The sequence below is a fragment of the Nerophis lumbriciformis genome, unplaced genomic scaffold, assembly GCF_033978685.3.
Source record: "Nerophis lumbriciformis unplaced genomic scaffold, RoL_Nlum_v2.1 HiC_scaffold_58, whole genome shotgun sequence".
Lineage (NCBI taxonomy): Eukaryota > Metazoa > Chordata > Actinopteri > Syngnathiformes > Syngnathidae > Nerophis > Nerophis lumbriciformis.
This window is the reverse complement of record NW_027316600.1, coordinates 82,403-110,380: the sequence shown is the minus strand read 5'-3', so window position 1 is coordinate 110,380 and position 27,978 is coordinate 82,403. Positions and strand designations below refer to the sequence as shown.

At 42.5% G+C, this 27,978-nt stretch overlaps 1 protein-coding gene across 2 annotated transcripts in view; it reads left to right on the top strand.

The window, feature by feature from the left end:
* The window catches only part of LOC140677960 (muscarinic acetylcholine receptor M3-like), a 133,286-nt gene that overhangs the window by 45,342 nt on the left and 59,966 nt on the right, over nucleotides 1-27,978 (top strand). Inside the window, exon 2 of one of the 2 annotated variants that reach the window (XM_072912743.1) lies at nucleotides 159-266. The gene's annotated coding sequence lies outside the window, so the exon portion shown is untranslated. Of the gene's footprint in view, nucleotides 1-30; nucleotides 267-27,978 lie in introns of those variants that run through there. The other variant, XM_072912742.1, reaches the window with a different exon arrangement.

Genomic DNA, 27,978 nt, shown 5'->3' with positions numbered 1-27,978 from the left:
AGAGTCAGACTATATAAGGCCTGAAGACGTTCCTCTGACAGATATTATCCAGCCGGGGAAGAGCGCTGGTTCAAGCACGTCCTTGATTAAGACGTAAATAAAGAAGGATGATGAGAAGGACTTGGAGATGTTTGAAAACCTTCTTGTCTGCCCGGTAGACGCCATGACCCGAGAGGCGGAGCCACCAGCAGACGACAGCGTGGACCCCCAAAGGCGTACGACTGAAAGGTGACCTCCAGACTCTCCAACAACCCCCCAAATATTTGGTAAGTGTCAGTTTCTTTCCCGCACACAAACATTCATGAGCTTGACATGTGTGACATCCATAAGATGAGATGTTTACCACAGCTTGACATCCATAAGATGAGATGTTTACCACAGCTTGACATCCATAAGATGAGATGTTTACCACAGCTTGACATCCATAAGATGAGATGTTTACCACAGCTTGACATCCATAAGATGAGATGTTTACCACAGCTTGACATCCATAAGATGAGATGTTTACCACAGCTGTGGTCCACAACTGAAGGTCAAAGACGCCTTCAGAAGGGATCCATCTTAGCGACACTCAAACACATTTTCATGTTCCTTGCAGACGCACGACTTCCACACTTGTCTTGGCTTTGAGAGCCAGCTGCAGTGCGGAGAAACAAACATGACAAATGTCTGCTGAACCCATTTTTAAACATTGATGTTGGCGTCACTTTAGATGAAATATGAAAAAGATGTCATGTAAAGAAGATGAGTTGACAGTTCTTCCTGCCTGAAGCTCACACTGACTTGCAGGACCATCAGGGGCTAGTTAGCATGTTAGCATCAAGGAGCTAGCTCCCCAAACCACAACATTGATGGCTTCTACTTTGCTGCTCGTCATATTTGCATGATATACATTACAGGTAAAAGCCAGTAAATTAGAATATTTTGAAAAACTTGATTTATTTCAGTAATTGCATTCAAAAGGTGTAACTTGTACATTATATTTATTCATTGCACACAGACTGATGCATTCAAATGTTTATTTCATTTAATTTTGATGATTTGAAGTGGCAACAAATGAAAATCCAAAATTCCGTGTGTCACAAAATTAGAATATTACTTAAGGCTAATACAAAAAAGGGATTTTTAGAAATGTTGGCCAACTGAAAAGTATGAAAATGAAAAATATGAGCATGTACAATACTCAATACTTGGTTGGAGCTCCTTTTGCCTCAATTACTGCGTTAATGCGGCGTGGCATGGAGTGGATGAGTTTCTGGCACTGCTCAGGTGTTATGAGAGCCCAGGTTGCTCTGATAGTGGCCTTCAACTCTTCTGCGTTTTTGGGTCTGGCATTCTGCATCTTCCTTTTCACAATACCCCACAGATTTTCTATGGGGCTAAGGTCAGGGGAGTTGGCGGGCCAATTTAGAACAGAAATACCATGGTCCGTAAACCAGGCACGGGTAGATTTTGCGCTGTGTGCAGGCGCCAAGTCCTGTTGGAACTTGAAATCTCCATCTCCATAGAGCAGGTCAGCAGCAGGAAGCATGAAGTGCTCTAAAACTTGCTGGTAGACGGCTGCGTTGACCCTGGATCTCAGGAAACAGAGTGGACCGACACCAGCAGATGACATGGCACCCCAAACCATCACCCAACCATGCAAATTTTGCATTTCCTTTGGAAATCGAGGTCCCAGAGTCTGGAGGAAGACAGGAGAGGCACAGGATCCACGTTGCCTGAAGTCTAGTGTAAAGTTTCCACCATCAGTGATGGTTTGGGGTGCCATGTCATCTGCTGGTGTCGGTCCACTCTGTTTCCTGAGATCCAGGGTCAACGCAGCCGTCTACCAGCAAGTTTTAGAGCACTTCATGCTTCCTGCTGCTGACCTGCTCTATGGAGATGGAGATTTCAAGTTCCAACAGGACTTGGCGCCTGCAGACAGCGCAAAATCTACCCGTGCCTGGTTTACGGACCATGGTATTTCTGTTCTAAATTGGCCCGCCAACTCCCCTGACCTTAGCCCCATAGAAAATCTGTGGGGTATTGTGAAAAGGAAGATGCAGAATGCCAGACCCAAAAATGCAGAAGAGTTGAAGGCCACTATCAGAGCAACCTGGGCTCTCATAACACCTGAGCAGTGCCAGAAACTCATCGACTCCATGCCACGCCGCATTAACGCAGTAATTGAGGCAAAAGGAGCTCCAACCAAGTATTGAGTATTGTACATGCTCATATTTTTCATTTTCATACTTTTCAGTTGGCCAACATTTCTAAAAATCCCTTTTTTGTATTAGCCTTAAGTAATATTCTAATTTTGTGACACACGGAATTTTGGATTTTCATTTGTTGCCACTTCAAATCATCAAAATTAGATGAAATAAACATTTGAATGCATCAGTCTGTGTGCAATGAATAAATATAATGTACAAGTTACACCTTTTGAATGCAATTACTGAAATAAATCAAGTTTTTCAAAATATTCTAATTTACTGGCTTTTACCTGTATATGATTACAATCCCAACACAAGCACATTTCTACAACAAAGTTCAGTTTTGCAGAAAAGTGATATTACTGAAATGGATTGTTGTTTGTTCTCCTTTTTTGTATATTTAATGGATGGATGACATTTGGGATGCACTATTTGCATAATATTACCAACATAATCACCAAACTGCAAACTGAAAATATGTCTTTTGACCACAGTCAGGTACAGTAACATACCATAGTCAGGTACAGTAACATCACAGTCAGATACAGTAACACCACAGTCAGGTACAGTAACATCACAGTCAGGTACAGTAACATCACAGTCAGGTACAGTAACATCACAGTCAGGTACAGTAACACCACAGTCAAGTACAGTAACATCACAGTCAGGTACAGTAACACCACAGTCAGGTACAGTAACATCACAGTCAGGTACAGTAACACCACAGTCAGGTACAGTAACATCACAGTCAGGTACAGTAACACCACAGTCAGGTACAGTAACACCACAGTCAGGTACAGTAACATCACAGTCAGGTACAGTAACATCACAGTCAGGTACAGTAACACCACAGTCAGGTACAGTAACATCACAGTCAGGTACAGTAACATACGATAGTAGTCAGCAATGACATGCAGTACAAATTAAAATCTGAGACCAATAAAAAAGTTATATTTATATTTTGCAAAAGCTGTGAAGCAGAGTCTATGTGTAACATGAGTTATTAATATTAATATTAATATTAATATGAAGCATTAATATGAAGCATTAATATTAATGTGAAGCAGAGTCTATGTGTAACATGAGTTATTAATATTAATATTAGGCAAATCTGCAGAATGTTTTTGTTTACTGTGTGTGGACTTGTTGTGTTAACTCTGTGGAAATTAAACATTTAGTGTGGAAGCAATTGGAAAAAAATGTTAATGGCGTCAGGTAAAAAAAGGTGATGCTCGCTAGCAGATTAGCATTCTGTGACTGACTTCATATATTCTCTGACTGACTTCATATATTCTGTGACTGACTTCATATATTCTGTGACTGACTTCATATATTCTGTGACTGACTTCATATATTCTCTGACTGACTTCATATATTCTGTGACTGACTTCATATATTCTCTGACTGACTTCATATATTCTGTGACTGACTTCATATATTCTCTGACTGACTTCATATATTCTGTGACTGACTTCATATATTCTGTGACTGACTTCATATATTCTGTGACTGACTTCATATATTCTGTGACTGACTTCATATATTCTGTGACTGACTTCATATATTCTGTGACTGACTTCATATATTCTGTGACTGACTTCATATATTCTGTGACTGACTTCATATATTCTGTGACTGACTTCATATATTCTCTGACTGACGTCCAATCAATGCAACAATTAAACTATCGTATTTATTCTTTGGCTGAAAAGGCACAACTGATCTCTAATGGAGCGAGTGGAGTGTGTGTGTGTGTGTGTGTGTGTGTGTGTGTGTGTGTGTGTGTGTGTGTGTGTGTGTGTGTTGCTCAGTGTGTGTGTTTGTTGTTGCTCAGCGTGTGTTTGTTGCTCAGTGTGTGTGTTTAATGCTCAGTGTGTGTTTGTTGCTCAGTGTGTGTGTTTGTTGCTCAGTGTGTGTGTGTTTGTTGCTCAGTTTGTTGCTCAGTGTGTGTTTGTTGCTCAGTGTGTGTGTGTTTGTTGTTCAGTTTGTGTGTTTGTTGCTCAGTGTGTGTTTGTTGCTCAGTGTGTGTGTGTTTGTTGTTCAGTTTGTGTGTTTGTTGCTCAGTGTGTGTTTGTTGCTCAGTGTGTGTGTGTTTGTTGTTCAGTTTGTGTGTTTGTTGCTCAGTGTGTGTTTGTTGCTCAGTGTGTGTGTTTTTCTAAGCATCAGAGCGTTGGCTAGGATGGACTTGATGTGTGTGGCAGGATGTTTGACAAGACTAGCAAGCAGCATGAGTGTGTGTGTGAGGACATGTGACTGTGTATATAAGTCATGTGACTGTGTATATAAGTCATGTGACTGTGTATATAAGTCATGTGACAGTGTATATAAGTCATGTGACTGTGTATATAAGTCATGTGACTGTGTATATAAGTCATGTGACAGTGTATATAAGTCATGTGACTGTGTATATAAGTCATGTGACTGTGTATATAAGTCATGTGACAGTGTATATAAGTCATGTGACTGTGTATATAAGTCATGTGACTGTGTATATAAGTCATGTGACAGTGTATATAAGTCATGTGACTGTGTATATAAGTCATGTGACTGTGTATATAAGTCATGTGACTGTGTATATAAGTCATGTGACTGTGTATATAAGTCATGTGACAGTGTATTTAAGTCATGTGACAGTGTATATAAGTCATGTGACTGTGTATATAAGTCATGTGACAGTGTATATAAGTCATGTGACTGTGTATATAAGTCATGTGACAGTGTATATAAGTCATGTGACAGTGTATATAAGTCATGTGACAGTGTATATAAGTCATGTGACTGTGTATATAAGTCATGTGACAGTGTATATAAGTCATGTGACTGTGTATATAAGTCATGTGACTGTGTATATAAGTCATGTGACAGTGTATATAAGTCATGTGACAGTGTATATAAGTCATGTGACAGTGTATATAAGTCATGTGACTGTGTATATAAGTCATGTGACTGTGTATATAAGTCATGTGACTGTGTATATAAGTCATGTGACTGTGTATATAAGTCATGTGACTGTGTATATAAGTCATGTGACAGTGTATATAAGTCATGTGACAGTGTATATAAGTCATGTGACTGTGTATATAAGTCATGTGACAGTGTATATAAGTCATGTGACAGTGTATATAAGTCATGTGACTGTGTATATAAGTCATGTGACAGTGTATATAAGTCATGTGACTGTGTATATAAGTCATGTGACAGTGTATATAAGTCATGTGACAGTGTATATAAGTCATGTGACAGTGTATATAAGTCATGTGACAGTGTATATAAGTCTTGTGACAGTGTATATAAGTCATGTGACTGTGTATATAAGTCATGTGACTGTGTATATAAGTCATGTGACAGTGTATATAAGTCATGTGACAGTGTATATAAGTCATGTGACTGTGTATATAAGTCATGTGACAGTGTATATAAGTCATGTGACAGTGTATATAAGTCATGTGACAGTGTATATAAGTCTTGTGACAGTGTATATAAGTCATGTGACTGTGTATATAAGTCATGTGACTGTGTATATAAGTCATGTGACAGTGTATATAAGTCATGTGACTGTGTATATAAGTCATGTGACTGTGTATATAAGTCATGTGACAGTGTATATAAGTCATGTGACAGTGTATATAAGTCATGTGACAGTGTATATAAGTCATGTGACAGTGTATATAAGTCATGTGACAGTGTATATAAGTCATGTGACAGTGTATATAAGTCATGTGACAGTGTATATAAGTCATGTGACTGTGTATATAAGTCATGTGACAGTGTATATAAGTCATGTGACTGTGTATATAAGTCATGTGACTGTGTATATAAGTCATGTGACTGTGTATATAAGTCATGTGACTGTGTATATAAGTCATGTGACAGTGTATATAAGTCATGTGACAGTGTATATAAGTCATGTGACTGTGTATATAAGTCATGTGACTGTGTATATAAGTCATGTGACTGTGTATATAAGTCATGTGACTGTGTATATAAGTCATGTGACAGTGTATATAAGTCATGTGACAGTGTATATAAGTCATGTGACTGTGTATATAAGTCATGTGACTGTGTATATAAGTCATGTGACAGTGTATATAAGTCATGTGACAGTGTATATAAGTCATGTGACTGTGTATATAAGTCATGTGACAGTGTATATAAGTCATGTGACAGTGTATATAAGTCATGTGACTGTGTATATAAGTCATGTGACAGTGTATATAAGTCATGTGACTGTGTATATAAGTCATGTGACAGTGTATATAAGTCATGTGACAGTGTATATAAGTCATGTGACAGTGTATATAAGTCATGTGACAGTGTATATAAGTCTTGTGACAGTGTATATAAGTCATGTGACTGTGTATATAAGTCATGTGACTGTGTATATAAGTCATGTGACAGTGTATATAAGTCATGTGACAGTGTATATAAGTCATGTGACTGTGTATATAAGTCATGTGACAGTGTATATAAGTCATGTGACAGTGTATATAAGTCATGTGACAGTGTATATAAGTCTTGTGACAGTGTATATAAGTCATGTGACTGTGTATATAAGTCATGTGACTGTGTATATAAGTCATGTGACAGTGTATATAAGTCATGTGACTGTGTATATAAGTCATGTGACTGTGTATATAAGTCATGTGACAGTGTATATAAGTCATGTGACAGTGTATATAAGTCATGTGACAGTGTATATAAGTCATGTGACAGTGTATATAAGTCATGTGACAGTGTATATAAGTCATGTGACAGTGTATATAAGTCATGTGACAGTGTATATAAGTCATGTGACTGTGTATATAAGTCATGTGACAGTGTATATAAGTCATGTGACTTGTCTAAAGGCAGTGATGGCTTCCTCCTCCTTTATCTAGTCTTCTTTGGTGTGAGTGAAGTCGTCTTTCTAACATTTGTTATGAAACCTCGTGGCAGCTTTTTTTTTTTGGATTGCATTTTCCCTTTGGGAGAAAAGAGAACAGACTTGATAAAGGAAGTTTCAAATGGATTTTCTCTACACACCTGCACTTCTAGCCTCCACATATTAAACCCACTTTATATATTTCTCATTTCAACTGCTGGAACTTAATTCCCATTTGAGGAGCGTCTATTTACCTTTTTAGTGAGAACTAAAGTTTCCTTCCAACTCAGGATTCTTTTGGGTTGGATGTCATCATTTGCAGAATTTAGATGTCCACTGGCTGCAGTAACACCACTAAACCTCACTTCATTACCTCCAAGTCCCTGAGACCAGTGCAGCAAACACCAACACCTGCCCAGCACTCTCAGAGAGTCAAGCACCATCTGCAGCTTCCTTCAGACACCATGCAGAGGGGACAGGTCTTGACATCCAGAGGGGACAGGTCTTGACATCCAGAGGGGACAGGTCTTGACATCCAGAGGGGACAGGTCTTGACATCCAGAGGGGACAGGTCTTGACATCCAGAGGGGACAGGTCTTGACATCCAGAGGGGACAGGTCTTGACGTCCAGAGGGGACAGGTCTTGACATCCAGAGGGGACAGGTCTTGACATCCAGAGGGGACAGGTCTTGACATCCAAAGGGAACAGGTCTTGACATCCAGAGGGGACAGGTCTTGACATCCAAAGGGAACAGGTCTTGACATCCAGAGGGGACAGGTCTTGACATCCAAAGGGGACAGGTCTTGACATACAGAGGGGACAGGTCTTGACGTCCAGAGGGGACAGGTCTTGACATCCAGAGGGGACAGGTCTTGACATCCAAAGGGGACAGGTCTTGACATACAGAGGGGACAGGTCTTGACGTCCAGAGGGGACAGGTCTTGACATCCAGAGGGGACAGGTCTTGACATCCAAAGGGGACAGGTCTTGACATCCAAAGGGGACAAGTCTTGATGTCCAGAGGGGACAGGTCTTGACATCCAGAGGGGACAGGTCTTAACATACAGAGGGGACAGGTCTTGACATCCAGAGAGGACAGGTCTTGACATCCAGAGGGGACAGGTCTTGACATCCAAAGGGAACAGGTCTTGACATCCAGAGGGGACAGGTCTTGACATCCAAAGGGGACAGGTCTTGATGTCCAGAGGGGACAGGTCTTGACATCCAGAGGGGACAGGTCTTAACATACAGAGGGGACAGGTCTTGACATCCAGAGAGGACAGGTCTTGACATCCAGAGGGGACAGGTCTTGACATCCAGAGGGGACAGGTCTTAACATACAGAGGGGACAGGTCTTGACATCCAGAGGGGACAGGTCTTGATGGTGGTATCATCCAAAACTAATGTCAAGTATCAAAGAAGAGAAGAATAAGTGATTATTACATTTGAACAGAAGTGTAGATAGAACATGTTAAAAGAGAAAGTAAGCAGATATTAACAGTAAATGAACAAGTAGATTAATAATCAATTTTTACAGTTTGTCCCTCATAATGTGTAGAAAATAATAGGTGTATAAATGAAACAATATGTTACTGCATACGTCAGCAGACTAATTAGGAGTCTTTGTTTGTTTACTAGACAAGTTGTCTAGTATGTTCAACATTTTATTTAAGGACTAAATTGTTTATCGATTACAATAAGAAATAAATGTTTCATGTATTGTAATATATTTTTGTTAAAATAAAGCCAATAATTATTTACATAAATATCGAAATACATTTTGGTACCAGTACCAACATCTTGGTATGAGACAACCCCAGTACTGACATTTAAGGAAGTAGCAAGCACACGTCTGACACATTTAAGTAAGGTTGTTGAAAAAACTAAGAGTGGACAAAAAGGTGGGACTTAGCTACTAATTGGCCACACCTCATTGATCTACCGAATATACATCAGAGTTAATCTACAGTATGTTTTACATGTATGCTTTCAAAAGGGTGTGGACCACAATCCATACCATGAATGTACTTCACAGTTGTGATTGTATTCAACTTTAAGGAGTTGTACAAATACCTGAGACTTCTTCATCACCAAATCGCTCTTAAGGTCCTCCTCTTTACCAGAAGTCATCAGCAGGCACTGCAAGGAGGTCTTTTCTAATATCCACATCACCATTGGTCCAACACCAGTATCGTGTGGTAGAAGTGGCCCCCTACCTACTGTACCTTGCAAGTTAAGAATAAAAACATGAATACATCATTATTTTTGTCGTCGTTTTAGCATTTAAGATAGCTAGCGAGTAGCACTCTGACTGCCAGTTAACGATTAGTGTCAAACTGCCAAGTAACGATTAGGGCACTAGTTATACGGTAGTATCGGTACTCTGTATTAGACAATAACAAAGTACATTTAGGAGCAGTTTAATTTAAAAGACAACCACAATTGTATGCTGCATTTGTAAGTAAGGGGAACCTCGCTACTTCTCTCCATCAGTTTGGGAAAACGTTGAAGTGCTCTGATTTTGATGACCCTGATGTAGAAACAGACCAAATAAATCCACTGCAGAGATGCTGGTTCCTTAGCAGGGACTTCTCTGCTGCAGCACAAAGATCCTCTAGATAGCAGTACTCTTGTGTTGGTAGAAGTCTGCTGTAAAAACTCTAGTTCCTTCAAACCAACGGTCTTTGGTTCTTATGGCTTGTGGAGAGCAGTTAAAGAACTTTGCACTGAGACCTGAAGAACACAGGAACTAAGAAGCTCGGACAGGCAATCAGTCCAATTACCCTTTTTATTTGGAGATGAAGGTATGACAAATCATCAAATAGGAATGTGCTGGACACTGACTAAAGGTACCATGAACATATTTCTTTAGACCTCCTGTCCTATCAGTTTAGTTCTTTGATTTGCACGACCCCTCAGGAATTCTTTTCTCTTCCAAGTGTCTCATAGAAACCTGCTAGTGTTTGCACTGATAAATGCTACCGCTGATCATTTGCTAACTTGCACCGCAGGCTGAGGAACTGACGGCTCGATATTTGGTCGGAACAATCTCAGACGAGCAGTTCTACTCTCAGGGGTGTTTTACTGCTAAAAGGTTTTGAGCGCCGTCCAAAGCAAACAGAGACAACGTCACGTCTTTGAGATATGAGTCTGAGAGCCAGCAAAGCATCCTGATTTCTGGGAGCTTCTTCACCCGTCTTTTATAATCATCAAGTGATAAAGGATCTGAGAAAATGGGCCAACAATGTGGTAATTCCTCTCCGAGCAAAGTGCTACTAGGCTTGAGGCTTGAATAAAAGTATGGTTATCTGCAGTGTGGGGGTGCCACGGTTTACCACGCACCTGGGCTTTAAACTCAGCTGCATTTTATCTACAGTAACTAACAGAATGCTAAACTTTTGCTTTGCCTAAACAGTTTGATGATTTTAAAACAAAGGACAGACAATTCTAATAAAAAAAATCAGTAATCTCATAGTTTAGTTTTTAATGGTATAGTTTTCTTTTAGGTAAGTGCAATGATGCAGTAACAGTTTTGACAATTAACATGGATTGTCTTGTTTTGAAGGTATAAGAAAATGACCATCTTTACTCAACATAGCATGTAGCACCGTGATCCATCTTTACTCAACATAGCACGTAGCACCGTGATCCATCTTTACTCAACATAGCTTGTAGCACCGTGATCCATCTTTACTCAACATAGCTTGTAGCACCGTGATCCATCTTTACTCAACATAGCACGTAGCACCGTGATCCATCTTTACTCAACATAGCATGTAGCACCGTGATCCATCTTTACTCAACATAGCTTGTAGCACCGTGATCCATCTTTACTCAACATAGCACGTAGCACCGTGATCCATCTTTACTCAACATAGCTTGTAGCACCGTGATCCATCTTTACTCAACATAGCACGTAGCACCGTGATCCATCTTTACTCAACATAGCATGTAGCACCGTGATCCATCTTTACTCAACATAGCTTGTAGCATCGCGATCCATCTTTACTCAACATAGCATGTAGCACCGTGATCCATCTTTACTCAACATAGCTTGTAGCACCGTGATCCATCTTTACTCAACATAGCTTGTAGCATCGTGATCCATCTTTACTCAACATAGCATGTAGCACCGTGATCCATCTTTACTCAACATAGCTTGTAGCACCGTGATCCATCTTTAATCAACATAGCTTGTAGCATCGTGATCCATCTTTACTCAACATAGCTTGTAGCACCGTGATCCATCTTTACTCAACATAGCATGTAGCACCGTGACCCATCTTTACTCAACAATGGCGCTATTATTCACTTGTCTTTGTCCGTTACCGTAAGGCAAAGTGTTTCCAAACAGGAGGCTTTAATGATATCTTTTAAAGCTTCGTCTTCACGGCAGTATTGCTATCCAAAGGTTGGGCTACACGCTACTTTTTCCTGGAATAGACATGTGCTACACTCCCTGCCATTCACTTAATGTGTTCCTAAAAGTAATTGTGTCCATGAATGTTCTTATTCATCAGGTCATTGTCATCTTAAGGAATTCAATCATCTCAACTGGACTGTTTGGTTTGTCTTAGAAGACAGTTCACCACTTCATCAGTTCTTGATCATAGAGTTAAATTGGTCAGATCTAGTCTTAGACTTAGATCGGTCACATCTAGTCTAAGACTTAAATTGGTCACATCTAGTCCTAGACTTAGATTGGTCAGACCTAGTCTTAGACTTAGTTTGGTCAGATTTAGTCTTAGACTTACATTGGTCACATCTAGTCTTAGACTTAGATTTGTCAAATCAAGTATTAGACTTTGATTGGTCAGACCCAGTCCTAGACTTAGATTGGTCAGACCGAGTCTTAGACTTAGTTTGGTCAGATTTAGTCTTAGACTTACATTGGTCACATATAGTCTTAGACTTAGATTTGTCAGACCTAGTCTTAGACTTAAATTTAGTCTTAGACTTAGATTGGTCAGATCTAGTCTTAGACATAAATTGGTTAAATCTAGTCTAGCGGTTGGTGCCAAAAACCTAAATATCTATACTCCAAAACCAGAAGGGTGTGCCTGGGCAAGGATGGTTTGGCCCTATGGTAGTAAGGAAAAACAACTGTTTTGATGCAAACGAGCAATCCTAACTGTCAAAGCCAACGACCGTCGTTGAAGTATAATTTTCCCTCGTTAGCATTGAGGTGTTGTGTCGCAGAACCATCGCTATGGATCGACTACTACCAGCCCAAACTAGTTGGAATTTCCAAATAAGCATTCCATTCAGTTGTAAACAAATGTCCTTCTGGTCACCTTCTGTGAGCAGAATGTTTCTAACTCCTGTTATTTGTTGGGGGCTAAATTGCAGAGTATTTTAGGAATGGTTGAAAGGACAGTGTTGTATATGGGAGACAGGTGGTGCTGCAGACCACCACCTCTGTCCAGGGATGGTTTTTCAACCTGGACATAGATGGCTTCCCTCACTCCTCTGGACAGGGAGGACGGATGGTAGGAAAGAGGGTTAAGTGATGAAGTCTAGTCTTATGGGAGGCAAACGTCTTCTAAGACAAAGCAAACAGAGCAGTTGTGATTGTTTGAATGTCCTGAGCGTAATCGTATGCCTCAGTACAGTACTGAATGTTCTGAACCAGAACTCCGATTCCGAATACATGGAGCGTTTAACACCTTCCGCAACAGAACTCTCACTGGACCAGTCCTACTTTCAACCGTTGTTGTCCTTCCCACTTGTACGTGTTCCCGATGTTGACCACCCATTATGTGTCAGGTTCTTCTGGTATGACCCCAGAGGGATGAAGACAGCTTGGAGAAGAAGGGGAGGACTTCTGTCCCCAGGACCTGTTTGCACCTTTCTAGCAATGTTGAGCTCAGTCATGTGGGAAGAGGGATTTCCAAACCTGAAGTCTATCCAACAAAAGTGTTCAACTCCCCTCAGCAACCGCTAAGAAGGATTGTCACATTTAACCCAAGTTCTGTTTTTGCCAGCACGCACGCGGACTTTTGGTTTTTCCCTGGGCGCCTTACCCTCCATCCATCTGCCCCGTCTTGACGTTAACCTTTGATTCACTTCCAACTTCAGATTTGTTCCGAGCAGAACTGTCCTGCGCTTTGAGGGATGAAGGTGTCTGAAGATCTGAATTGATGATTCTGGCTTTAATTAGTATAGCCTGTTTTAGTGATGTCAGCAATTCTTTACAGGCTATGCTAATCTGTGCCAGAATCAGCAATGCGATTGTGTTTCTCCTTGGTATGCTGGAGGCCTTTGGTCCGCCTGGTTCTGTCCAGCAGGAAGACCTGCAGAGAAGACCAGGACAAGACAACTTTGAGTCTTAACAGACAATCTTTGCCGCAGTGGTGGTCGGCCCATCGTGTTTTTTTGTAATTCTCCTGTCAAATGAATGCTGAGTTCAAATGTCAAAGTTCATTTGAGTTGTCCTCATGTCATCCACCTGTGACCTTTGTTACGGGACCAGCACCACCACCCCTGCAGCTGGTGATGTGCTTCTATTGACCTAAAGACGCTTCATTACCAGCATGTCAATACTTTGAAAGAAGCCATTATCTCCTCCGTCGCTCGCTTGACCCCTGCTATGATAAATGTATCAAGCTTTTATTTCTTTTCCAGAAGTTTACTTTTTGAAGTGGCAGTAATTGTTACTCAATATGTTAAATGTGAACTCTGTCAGGTTGATCTCTACGTGGTTTTGTCAGTAATGGGAGTGCTCCAACCACACGGACCTTAGACCCCGGCTGTATTTCTAAAAGTAAGCCACAAACCATTTCATTATTGGATTCATTTGAACATAAAATCTTATGAAACATGAAACATACGTTTCTTATTGCAATTAAATAACCATGTGGTCATTAAATAAACTAGTGAACAACTTGTCTTTTAGTAGTAAGTAAACAAACAAAGACTCCTAATTAGTCGTATGCAGTAACATATTGTGTCATTTATACACCTATTATTTTGTACACATTATGAGGGACAAACTGTAAAAATGGATTATTAATCTACTTTTTCATTTACTGTTAATATCTGATTATTTTCTGTTTGAACATGTTCTATCTACACTTCTGTTCAAATGTAATAATCACTTATTCTTCTCTTCTTTGATACTTGACATTAGTTTTGGATGATACCACACATTTAGGTATGGATGTGATACCAAGTAGTTACAGGATCATACATTGGTCATATTCAAAGTCCTCATGTGTCCAGGGACGTATTTTTCTGAGTTTATAAAAAATAAGTAAATGACAAAAGATTTTGTAAAACATAAAAATATAATTCCAGGATGGACTACACACGGCTTTTGTACTTGCTATTGTTACAGTTGTTTGCATGGATCTGACCCTTTGTTTACATTGAGGAGGGCTAGCTTGTTGTCAGCGGTGAGCTACTGTGTCCTCCTACGGTGTGTAGTGAAGCATGTTTAGCTATTCATCCTCCTTTGCACTGGTCACCTAGGGGGCGGGTCCCCACATCTGGGGTCCCCCGCGTCTGTTTCTCTCTGTATCCCATTGGGTTGAGTTTTTCCTTGCCCTGATGTGGGATCTGAGCCTAGGATGTGGTTGTGGCTTGTGCAGCCCTTTGAGACACTTGTGATTAAGGACCATATAAATAAACGTTGCTTGAATGATTGATTGATACTTCTAAGGAACTCACTTTATTTGTCGCCATGGAGGCGAGGATTTAGAAGTCGCTAAAACACTGCGGAAGTACGTTAGCTGCGAGCTAGCTATGTTTTAAAGCACCGCTTCCAGAGCGGCGCTTTAGGGTTCAAAGCTTCACCTTTATCCTTAGTTTTTGAGACAAATTGTGTCCATTCTCCCTCTTCTGTCTCCACGCTGTCTGCTCGTAAGTGCTCTGTGTGTGTGTGTGTTGACTCACATACGCCCTGGCTGGTATTACCAGCAACGTCACGTCTGGTATTTTTTAAAGGTAGTGTAGTACGTCTTATAATTCATTAGTACTTGGGTACTTTATTAGTACAAGCCTAATATAAAATGTAGAAATATTTAACCCCCTAAAAAGGGACAAGCGGTAGCAAATGAATGGATGGCGTTTAAAAGCAATGTGTCTCACCACAAACCTCCTGGCAGTCTCTAATTGTGTAGTCCTACTCCTAACAGACTCCTTTATGGACACTTTTCTCTCAGGCTGATTGACAGTCAAGGACCATTGAAGGGATTATGCATGATTGATGAGGAGAAATGATAGCACAGTTGGATAAGACTTTTCAAAGCTAAAAGTGATTTGTAACGATGGCTGAGATGCTTCTGATAGTCTCATATCAAATCAAGATAGATTTAGCAGAGAATCCTGCAGGGATATGGCCCACGGTCTTGGTGTGACTCCTCCTCATTTCCAACACAGCCCTATGTTAGCAGATCCCTGCAGACTCACATCTTTCTATGTTACCTTCCAACACAGCCCTATGTTAGCAGATCCCTGCAGACTCGCAGCTTTCTATGTTACCTTCCAACACAGCCCTATGTTAGCAGATCCCTGCAGACTAGCAGCTTTCTATGTTACCTTCCAACACAGCCCTATGTTAGCAGATCCCTGCAGACTAGCAGCTTTCTATGTTACCTTCCAACACAGCCCTATGTTAGCAGATCCCTGCAGACTCACATCTCCAACACAGCCCTATGTTAGCAGATCCCTGCAGACTAGCAGCTTTTTATGTTACCTTCCAACACAGCCCTATGTTAGCAGATCCCTGCAGACTCGCAGCTTTCTATGTTACCTTCCAACACAGCCCTATGTTAGCAGATCCCTGCAGACTCACATCTCCAACACAGCCCTATGTTAGCAGATCCCTGCAGACTAGCAGCTTTCTATGTTACCTTCCAACACAGCCCTATGTTAGCAGATCCCTGCAGACTAGCAGCTTTGTATGTTACCTTCCAACACAGCCCTATGTTAGCAGATCCCTGCAGACTCGCAGCTTGCTATGTTACCTTCCAACACAGCCCTATGTTAGCAGATCCCTGCAGACTCGCAGCTTTCTATGTTACCTGCCAGCTTGTGATGGCTGACAGGTAACAAAAAGACTCCAAGGAGCTGGCATTCTCCGCGGCCTTTGATTGACAGGGGAGTCCGCAGGCCCGGTCCAGTCAGGCCCTGCTTTTTAAAAGGCTGACACCAGGGAAGCGTGGAGTCCTTTGGCCTCCCGTCGTCCTCACAGTCTGACTATCTGCCTGCGAGCTGCAGTCTCCACCTGCTCCTCTCTTCACCTGCTCCTCTCTCTTGCAGACTAAATATGTCGCTAATTAACATAATGACCCTCTGGGGGCTCTGCTGCTCGCCATTTAAAAAGCCTGTTGTTTGGGGGGCTTTGCAATCAGATGTTTTTTAGCAAGCAGCTCTGACATCTTCTGCACTCCCGCTGATTGATTTGGGGATTTAGGCTAAACATCTCCCGTACATGCTAGCTGCAGTCATTCTTCTGCAACACTGCATGAAGAATTGTTATCATCACTTTCAGGCAACGCAAAGTCCTTTACGCCACAAAACAGACAGGAGGGAAGAAAACACACACACACACACACACACACACACACACACATACATGCACAAACACACACACACACACACGCACACACATGCACACACACACACACACACGCACACAACACTATTGGCAAGAACAACATGTGGAACATGGCACTGAGGATCGAGTTTAAAACGCAACCTTTGATGCATCCACACTGGAGAATAACTCAAATTAAAGCCATCTGAAAAATAGTATAAAAATATTTTTAAATCCATCCATCCATCCATCTTCTTCCGCTTATCCGAGGTCGGGTCGCGGGGGCAGCAGCCTAAGCAGAGAAGCCCAGACTTCCCTCTCCCCAGCCACTTCGTCCAGCTCCTCCCGGGGGATCCCGAGGCGTTCCCAGGCCAGCCGGGAGAGATAGTCTTCCAAACGTGTCCTGGGTCTTCCCCGTGGCCTCCTACCGGTCGGACGTGCCCTAAACACCTCCCAGGGGAGCCGTTCGGGTGGCATCCTGACCGGATGCCCGAACCACCTCATCTGGCTCCTCTCCATGTGGAGGAGCAGCGGCTTTACTTTGAGCTCCTCCCGGATGACAGAGCTTCTCACCCTATCTCTAAGGGAGAGCCCCGCCACCCGGCGGAGGAAACTCATTTGGGCCGCTTGTACCCGTGATCTTGTCCTTTGGTCATAACTCAAAGCTCATGACCATAGGTGGAGTTGGCTCGTTAGGACAAAGAGATCAGTTGTAGGCTCAGGAATGTTTTGCAGTTTGATTAAAAATAGAATCATCCAAATAATTAAGAAATACATTCTTGAACTATTTGTGTCGCGATGATCAATCTGTGTTGCCGCTTGTCGTTAAGGCAGTCCTTCTCAAATAGTGGGGTGGACGCCCCTGGGGGGGTGAGGGGTGACACCTCGGGGAACATGCTTATTTTTACCCCACTAGAATATGAGGAAGGGTATGTCGCTCTTGGCTTCACCGTAACCACGCTGGGAGACCAGGAAAGACCATGTCTTGTTGTTTCCTTTCCTGTAAATAAACTTACAATGTTACGCAGAGGTGTACTTACAACAATTTTATAGACAAATTACGCTATTTTGAGTCCTGGTGGAGAGTGGGGGGGGGGGGGGGGGGGACGTGAAATATAACAGAAAATGGGTGAGGGTAAATCCTGCAGTTGAGAACCATCGATGTGGAGGATCTTGGACTTGTGTTTTTGGAGTAGGTCCTCAAAAACAGCAAATAGATTCTGTTTTCTTGAGGATACATGTAACGTGAGGACTTGGAGGGGGTTAGTTTGAGGATACATGTAACGTGAGGACTTGGAGGGGGTTAGCTTGAGGATACATGTAATGTGAGGACTTGGAGGGGGTTAGTTTGAGGATACATGTAATGTGAGGACTTGGAGGGAGTTAGCTTGAGGATACATGTAATGTGAGGACTTGGAGGGGGTTAGTTTGAGGATACATGTAACGTGAGGACTTGGAGGGGGTTAGCTTGAGGATACATGTAACGTGAGGACTTGGAGGGGGTTAGTTTGAGGATACATGTATCGTGAGGACTTGGAGGGGGTTAGCTTGAGGATACATGTAACGTGAGGACTTGGAGGGGGTTAGTTTGAGGATACATGTAATGTGAGGACTTGGAGGGGGTTAGCTTGAGGATACATGTAACGTGAGGACTTGGAGGGGGTTAGCTTGAGGATACATGTAACGTGAGGACTTGGAGGGGGTTAGCTTGAGGATACATGTAACGTGAGGACTTGGAGGGGGTTAGCTTGAGGATACATGTAACGTGAGGACTTGGAGGGGGTTAGCTTGAGGATACATGTAGCGTGAGGACTTGGAGGGGGTTAGCTTGAGGATACATGTAGCGTGAGGACTTGGAGGGGGTTAGCTTGAGGATACATGTAACTTGAGGACTTGCCTGGATCATGTTTTGTTTAGACTATCTTAGTTATGTTTCAGCACCCCTGGGTTTGTGTGTTCTTGGTTGCCATGGGTGCTAATTATTTTCACCTGCCTCTGATTAGTGTTGGGGACGCTCACCTGCTCCCGGGCACTAATCGGAGAGAAATGTATTCCTGCTTAAGGCCACACTCAGTCTGGCTGTCTTCTTTGCGCTATGCAACAAGTTAGGTGTGTATACTATTCAATGTTAAGTCTTCCTGTTAGCCATTTCCTTAGCACACTTCTCTTGTGTTTGTTTGCATTTTCTGTATTTTTGAATTTTGGCTGATTTATGGTAAATAAATCATTGTCTTACCTGCACTTTGCCTCCGGAGTTCCATCTGCATCCTGGGAAAACGACCCACGCAATAACATGAGACCCCGACGTGACAAATTCCAACTTTGACCACAGTGTCAGTTGCTATGTAGAGTGGCACTTTCCATCATTTTCAGCAGACTGCACTGCAAAATGATTAAACCACGTGCACCATGTCCCTCAGCTGCAGGGTGACTGCACCACATTTCTTAGTTGCAGGGTGACTGCACCTTGTCCCTCAGCTGCAGGGTGACTGCACCGTGTCCCTCAGCTGCAGGGTGACTGCACCTTGTCCTTCAGCTTCAGGGTGACTGCACCTTGTCCTTCAGCTGCAGGGTGACTGCACCTTGTCCTTCAGCTACAGAGTGACTGCACCTTGTCCCTCAGCTGCAGGGTGACTGCACCGTGTCCCTCAGCTGCAGGGTGACTGCACCTTGTCCTTCAGCTTCAGGGTGACTGCACCTTGGCCTTCAGCTTCAGGGTGACTGCACCTTGTCCTTCAGCTGCAGGGTGAATGCACCTTGTCCTTCAGCTACAGAGTGACTGCACCTTGTCCCTCAGCTTCAGGGTGACTGCACCTTGTCCTTCAGCTGCAGAGTGACTGCACCTTGTCCCTCAGTTTCAGACCCCATTTAACAGCATTGCTATGGGCCCACATGTATAACATCAATGTTCATGTAAGTGTACAAATATTACTATTAACTATCTGTCATTTAGCTGTGACACCCTACAACTACTCTAAGTATTTATTTAGTTTGCCTTTTCTTTGGCCCACCCCTATAATGTTATTCATTGGGTCCGCCTACATGTCAGTATGTGGAATGACTTGATGGAACAGATTAGGTAAAGAAATCCAACAAAGCAGTAATATGATGGAGTTTAGGAGACTGTTCAAACTACAAATGTTGACAAAGTCTAAAGAAGAACATTGTCAGGAATATCTTGAACTTTTAAAAAGAAAAGAGAGAGAATGATTATTTATGTAATTAATATGTTCTTATTGCATACGTATGATTTATTAATTGACTCTGCTGTTACAAACAGAGAACAAAGAAATGACTGCTATGGTATGAAAAGGACTAGGATTAAAACAGCTCTGTTTCTTCCTACTCCTTTTCGGACGTGCAGTAATGAACAAGTGGAAATATGTGATGCATTACATTGTGTTTGCTTGTGTGCATCTTCCAAATAAACTGAACTGAACAGTAAAAAACAGCATCTATCTTTATGTTGAAAAGAAAAACAAAGACTTGTGTAGTTAGTGAACAGTTGCTAATGGTTATGTGCAGTAAAAGTTGTCATGAAGTCACTTAATGTAGTTAGTGAACAGTTGCTAATGGTTCTGTGCAGTAAAAGTTGTCATGAAGTCACTTAATGTGTGTTCCACGTCTTAGATGAAGAGAGCACTTCTGATTGTGGTCTCCAAAGTAAACAACTACAAACTAAGGTTATCTCTAAAGGCATACGTGTGTCTACATCTGGCTAAAGACGTAACCTTCATCATTAAAGTACAAATCTGCACAGAGAATCTCTTCTCTGACATTTTTAGTATCTTTCCTTATTTTTTGGAGTGGTCAGCTTGAAGCGTCCCTCTGTCTCCGACTCCCTCCTCGTCATGATTTTGCTTCCTGGTTCCGATCTTGCCTGTGATTGGCCAGTCAGTAATCTTTGCCAGAGGTGACTCACCATTTGTATTCCAAGCAATCATGGTGAATAATCTCCGTACTTTTTGTTGCAGTCCATTTTCCATTTTTGTAGTCTGTAGCTTAGATGTCAGCTAGCTCGTTAGCGCATGTAAAGTAGCTAAGCTACAGGAACAGGTACTGGGAAATGTCGTTAAGCTACTTGAGATGTTTCCCTGTCACACCTTCTTTAGTCACATTCTTGTAGATCCTCAGGAGGGCCAGATGGCACCCAGATCCTTCCATCTGCGTTAGGGGCCGATGTTGGTGGGCTTCCAATATTGAGGCAGACGGCAGCCTGCTGGATCAAGAGCCGAGCACAACGTATACATGGATCAAGAGCCGAGCACAACATATACATGGAGCGTGAGCAGCTCAACACTTACCTTCGGTGTATTTCTCTCCCTCTGCCTTATGGCAACACACCCTGATGGCCAATTACATCCAATAGAAAACACTTACTCGCAAAAAGTGCGGCCTTGTTAGTTTGATTTGCCAACCCGGAGGGAGGAATATGTAAACAATTTGAAATAATGATGCCCTTATCCTCCACCTCTTCATCGTTAGGACACTCGGGTGTCGGTCAGGAGCTGCAAAAGGGCTCTTGAATGAACACATATCATCACCAGCGGAACCAAAGATGGCTTTTCATCTTTCAGACCCTGACTCAAATGCTAAAATGACTGGGAATATAAAAGGAGAAGTTATTTTGTAAAGACGCGACTATGGACAAGCAGCAGCAAATAGTTGAACAGCTCTGTGTGACATTGTAGTGCAATTAAGAATCTTATCATGAGCACACCTGGATGTTGGTCAGGAGCTGCTGAAGGGCTCTTGAACAGTCTAATATTCCACTAGAAAATGATGGAGGAACTAAAGAAGGAGCAGGCACAAGACATTGATACAACCTTAGTTATACGTACTGTTCCTTTAAAACTGACTTTGAAACAGCGTTGCAAAATAGTTGGATCCACATTGTTGGTTGAAGTCAACATCCCAACCTGACATTGAACAAACGTCGTCAAAAAGCATGTTGTTCAAACCTTGTATTTGTGTTGTAGAATATTTGTGTTGTAGAATATTTGTGTTGTAGGATATTTGTGTTGTAGAATATTTGTGTTGTAGAATATTGGTTGGAAAATGAGCAAAAGTCAAAGGTGGAATCAACTGTTGCAGTTTCTAATACAAATTTGCAAATAGTGCTAATTTATATCTTTTTCTCTTCCAATGATAGTCTCACACAAACACACACTAGGTGTGGTGAGATTATCCTCTGCATTTGACCCATCACCCTCACCCCCTGGGAGGGGAGCAGTGAGCAGCAGCAGCCCGGGAATAATTTTTGGCGATTTAACCCCCAATTCCAAGCCTTGATGCCGAGTGCCAAGCAGGGAGGTAATGGCTCCCATTTTTATAGTCTTTGGTATGACTCGGCCGGGGTTTGAACTTACGACCTACCCATCTCAGGGCGGACATTGTCAATAGTCTCGCTATGGAAGCGCTAAAAACTACAACTCGGCTGACAGGGAGAAGACGCTGTCAAAGTGGAGGCACATTGTGCCTTATGATTTGTTAGTGTTCTCCGGTGTTTTGTGTTAGTTCCTGTCCTGTGCTTTTATTTTGACAGCTCCACCGGTTTTGTTGGTGTTTTCCCTTGGCTGCTTCACTTCTGCCCGGATCATTTCCCCTCACCTGTTTTCGCTTTGCAATCAAGACTATTTGAGTTGATCATTTCCCCTACTTTGGTTGTTGGGACATTGATGATGTTGGTATTGTTTCACTGGACTACGGAAGAGCTTTTTGATGCTAAAGCCTAATAAGCACTACTTTGTGGACGCCATCTGCGCCACATTTCCTGTGAGTTTTGTTTTCTTCATAGTCTGTACGGGCAGAGCACTTCTCGTTGCTCTCGCTTTTTGTTTGTTTATTAACAAATACCTTTTTTTACCTCACGCTACCACCTCGTTCATCCGCATTCCTCAAAATCACAACAACCTCTTCAGCGACGCACTGTTTGTCAACACTTGACAAGAGCGCCCACAAAACATCCAGAAGAGACGTGAGGATGGTCTGTAAAACATTATGGTTGCAACATTTTGACCACAAGTAAAGTGTTTCAAGTGTAGAAAAAAATCCCAATATGACTTCTTTAAGAAGAGCAGCAATGACTTGGTTGAAAATGCAAAAGCAGCAACTAAGAGAAGAGCTGCAGTCAGTCCAACTTCCAGAGGTGGCTAGTAACGCGCTACATTTACTCCATTACATCTACTTGAGTAACTTTTGGGATAAATTGTACTTCTAAGAGTAGTTTTAATGCAACATACTTTTACTTTTACTTGAGTATTTTTTTTTTTTAGAGAAGAAACACTACTTTTACTATGCTCCATTTATCTACATTCAGCTCGCTACTCGCTACTGATTTTTATCCATCTGTTAATGCACGCTTTGTTTGTTTTGGTTTGTCAGACAGACCTTCAAAGTAGGATCTATCGCATGCCTGCGTTTCACCAATCAGATGCGGTCACTGGTGACGTTTGACTCCGTTTCACCAATCAAACAGAGCCAGGCGGTCACATGATCAACTGCACATAAAGTTTCAGCGGCAAAACAACAACAAGCTAAAGCTTACATGAACTCAACGTCAAATTTGAGGAAGCACATGGCGGTAAGTAACGTTAGTAGATATTTTGGCTGTCACCGTAGGCTGATGTTAGCTTCCCTGCTATGAATCACTGTCAAATGTACATCGTGTGGGTATAATTTATTAACGCACTGCAGCCTCACACACACACACACACACACACACACACACACACACACACACACACACACACACACACACACACACACACACACACACACACACACACACACACACACACACACACACACACACACACACACACACACACACACACCAATCAGTAGTGCACAGTGTGTTCCCAGATGCAGCCCACACCTTTCATTTTATGGTTTGCGTAAAGGCTAACTTGTTATTTTCCTTTGTAATCTCTGCCTACTGAGCCTTAAGTTATTGTGACTCAATTTGCTTACTTTTTTTTTTATGTTAATGTATTATTATTTAATATATATTAATGTTTTAGTTGCTTAAGAGATATTCCTGGCTCTGAATTTGCTCATTGCTATTTTTATGTTTTTGTGCATTATTTGTTGCCGTCATCATTAAACGAACAGGTTACTCATCAGTTACTCAGTACTTGAGTAGTTTTTTCACAACATACTTTTTACTTTTACTCAAGTAAATATTTGGGTGACTACTCCTTACTTTGACTTGAGTAATAGATCTCTAAAGTAACAGTACTCTTACTTGAGTACAATTTCTGGCTACCCTACCCACCTCTGCCAACTTCCTATCAGCGAAACACTAAGTGAGCGCCTCATAGATTTCTGTCTCCATTTCTAGCCTGATTACTGCTTGTGTTGCTTAGCCTTCACCTCCCCTTCTCTCGCCATGTGTCTGCCAATGCTGCCAGGCCAATAAGAGGGCTTGATACAATCCTGGCGCCAGGCCTTCTAAGTGATTATTGGGCAGCACCTGGTTCCCCAGCTTTGGTTGTGCTGGGACGTCTGTGAGCGAGCGTCCCCTGACGGCCTCTCTTCATCAACATAAAGCACAAGTCCAACCATCTGGTTTTTAATCTCATGAACTAATGTCTTTGTTAGCCAGTGTGAGATTCTGGCCAAAGTCTATACAAGGCTGCATGGATGGTCTAGTACAGGGCTGTTGAACTTCACGAGGAAGAGGGCCACAGTTTCAAGAGTCCTAAGGCCCAGGGACCGGACATCAAAATGTGCTTGTTTTGGCAATTTGTTATTTGCAAAGTAAAAACATCAGCGGTCACACTGCACTGTCAATAAATTCATTATTGTGCCCTCGCTACTCGTTTCCAGCGTGTGCAGCAAGACAGTTAACAGAATGAAGAAACAGAAGCTCCAGAAGTTTTGTTGATTAATGTTCATTCTTTTTAATTATTTTTATAATCAGAATTTTCCTGGTTATATAAAGGTTAAATGAAAATAAAAAAATAAAAATGTCCTTTCTCACTTTTATTTCTTTGCACGTCTTCCTTTATTTAGGTTTGTAAGACTGACATTATAAACATTACATGTCTATTGTATATTTCCATCAATCAATCAATCAATATTTACTTATATAACCCTAAATCACAAGTGTCTCAAAGAGCTGCACGAGCCACAACGACATCCTCGGCTCAGATCACACATCAGGGCAAGAAAAAATTGTGCAGATGTGGGGCGGTATAGCTCAGTTGGTAGAGTGGCCGTGCCAGCGACTTGAGGGTTCCAGGTTTGATCCCCACTTCCGCCATCCTAGTCAATGCCGTTGTGTCCTTGGGCAAGACACTTTACCCACCTGCTCCCAGTGCCACCCACACTGCTTTAAATGGAACTTAGATATTGGATTTCACTATGTAAAGCACTTTGAGTCACTATAGAAAAGCGCTATATAAATATAATTCACTTCACTTCACACCCCAAGGATGCCGGACAGACCTGGCAGGCCCAAACGCATTGTGAGGGTCTGCTGGGAACGCCTAGCAGAGTCTCCTGTCAGAGAGAGTTTTAATTCCCACCTCCAGAAGAACTTTGAACATGTCACGAGGGAGGTGCTGGACATTGAGTCCGAGTGGACCATGTTCTGCACCTCTATTGTCGAGGTGGCTGATTGGAACTGTGGCCGTAAGGTGGTTGGTGCCTCTCGTGGCAGTAATCCTAGAACCCGTTGGTGGACACCAGTGATGAGGGATGCCGTCAAGCTGAAGAAAGTGTCCTATCGGGTTATTTTGGCTCATAGGACTCCTGAGGCAGCGGACAGGTACCGACAGGCCAAGCGGTGTGCGGCTTCAGCGGTCGCGGAGGCAAAAACTCGGACATGGGAGGAGTTCGGGAAGCCATGGAAAACGAAGCCATGGAAAACGACTTCCCGGACGGCTTCGAAGCGATTCTGAACCACCATCCGCCGCCTCAGGAAGGGTAAACAGTGCACTGTCAACACCGTGTATGGTGAGGATGGTGTTCTGCTGACCTCGACTGTGGATGTTGTGGATTGGTGGAGGGACTACCTTGAAGACCTCCTTAATCCCACCAACACGTCTTCCTAAGAGGAAGCAGTTCCTGGGGAATCTGTGGTGGGCTCTCCTATTTCTGGGGCTGAGGTTGCTGAGGTAGTTAAAAAGCTCCCTCGGTGGGACCCGCCCAGAGTTCCTTAAGGCTCTGGATGCTGTGGGGCTGTCTTGGTTGGCAAGACTCTGCAACATCGCATGGACATCGGGGGCGGTACCTCTAGATTGGCAGACCGGGGTGGTGGTTCCTCTCTTTAAGAAGGGGAACCGGAGGGAGTGTTCTAACTATCATGGGATCACACTCCTCAGCCTTCCCGGTAAGGTCTATTCAGGTGTACTGGAGAGGAGGCTACGCCGGATAGTCGAACCTCGGATTCAGGAGGAACAGTGTGGTTTTTGTCCTGGTCGTGGAACTGTGGACCAGCTCTATACTCTCGGCAGGGTCCTTGAGGGTGCATGGGAGTTTGCCCAACCAGTCTACATGTGCTTTGTGGACTTGGAGAAGGCATTGGACCGTGTCCCTCGGGAGGTCCTGTGGGGAGTGCTCAGAGAGTATGGGGTATCGGACTGTCTGATTGTGGCGGTCCGCTCCCTGTATGATCAGTGTCAGAGCTTGGTCCGCATTGCCGGCAGTAAGTCGGACACGTTTCCAGTGAGGGTTGGACTCCGCCAAGGCTGCCCTTTGTGCATAATGGCCTCTCTCTCCATTAGAGGATGTTGTCCTGTCCCTCTGACCCCGCCCACTTTTATTGCACCTTGACCTGCTGTCATGGTTACGCCTCACATCATGGTTACGCCTCATTGGACGACGTCCTCCACTTTGCACATCCTCTTCTTCTATTCTCTATTTTTGGGACTATAAGGTGCACTTCAAACTTTCTCCATTAAAATGACACCCATGGCCATTTATGCAAATGAGGACCTTTGCTTCTATTCATTTCTGAACAATTTGACTCGCCTTGTCCTAAAATCATTGTGTCTATCGGAGAGTTACTTACTTGTTTTATTCTCCCTTTTGTGAAGAGACTCTTTGATTTGCAAAACAAAACATCCGCCCTGACCATCATTATATTCCGTTTTTAATTGTATCTGAAAAATGCCAGCTTTTCCTCAGCGAGCCTTTGTTCAACTTTCTTGCTGAAATCACTAAAATAATCCTCTAGAAATTGCGTCCAAATTGCATCATCCAGCCTGCATCATCAAATTAAGTTAGAAAAGAAGTGAACATCTCATCTTTATGCAGACAACTTCTTCTCATCCATTTTTTACTTTGACGTTCATGACTAAAAAGTCAGTCAGGATGTTCCTCGGTGTCACATGACTCCTTTGGCTTGTTCATGTTGCTGTGCAGGACCCTGAAGTGCACCTTGAAGAATGTCCACACACACACACACACACACACACACACACACACACACACACACACACACACACACACACACACACACACACACACACACACACACACACACACACACACACACACACACACGGATGTTTGGTGGCCACATAAAATGGTGTCACTAAGCAATGATGAAGCCAAGCTCAGCGAGCAGAAGCTAGAATAGAATAGAATAGAATATATAGAATAGAATATATTTTTATTGTCATTGTACATTGTACAATGAAATTGTAAGCAAAACTAATTTAGTGCCAATTCATAACACATCAAACCATAAGAACATAGATAAATATATAAAACTAGATAAAAATAGCAAGCACACAGCTCACATGCACAGTCATTATTGTCGTCTTGTGTTCAGCGACACTATTGCTCTCAGGTAAAAAGTCTTCTTAAGTCTGTTTGTCTGTTTATTTATTGTCTTGTATCTCCTGCCCGAGGGCAACAGTTCAAAACGTTTATGTCCAGGGTGAGATGTTATGTCCCTTATGATGTTTTGGGCCTTTTTGAGGCACCTGCCACTGTACACTTCATCTAAGGAGAGGAGAGAGCAGCCAGTCAACTTCATGGACCTTTTTTGTCACTTCATTGTCACACAAGCGTGACAATGAAGTGTCAATGATTGTGTGAACATTGATTATTAACCTGACAGCTCAGGTTTCATTAACCTGACAGCTCAGGTTTGATTAATCTGACAGCTCAGGTTTGATTAATCCGACAGCTCAGGTTTGATTAATCTGACAGCTCAGGTCTGATCTTGATCCAGCAATCCAAGGAGGCTCCTGAAGAAAAAGTGGGTATAAAGATTGATCTAACGCTAGATTGACGAGTGTTTATCAACTTGTTATCTACTTCTGATAAAACTGCTGGCTCGCTTTTGCTACGCAAGTTGGTACTTTTAAAGGTACTAGGGTTGTCTCCATACCAATTGTCAGGTTTAAGCACCAGACTATCTATTAAACAG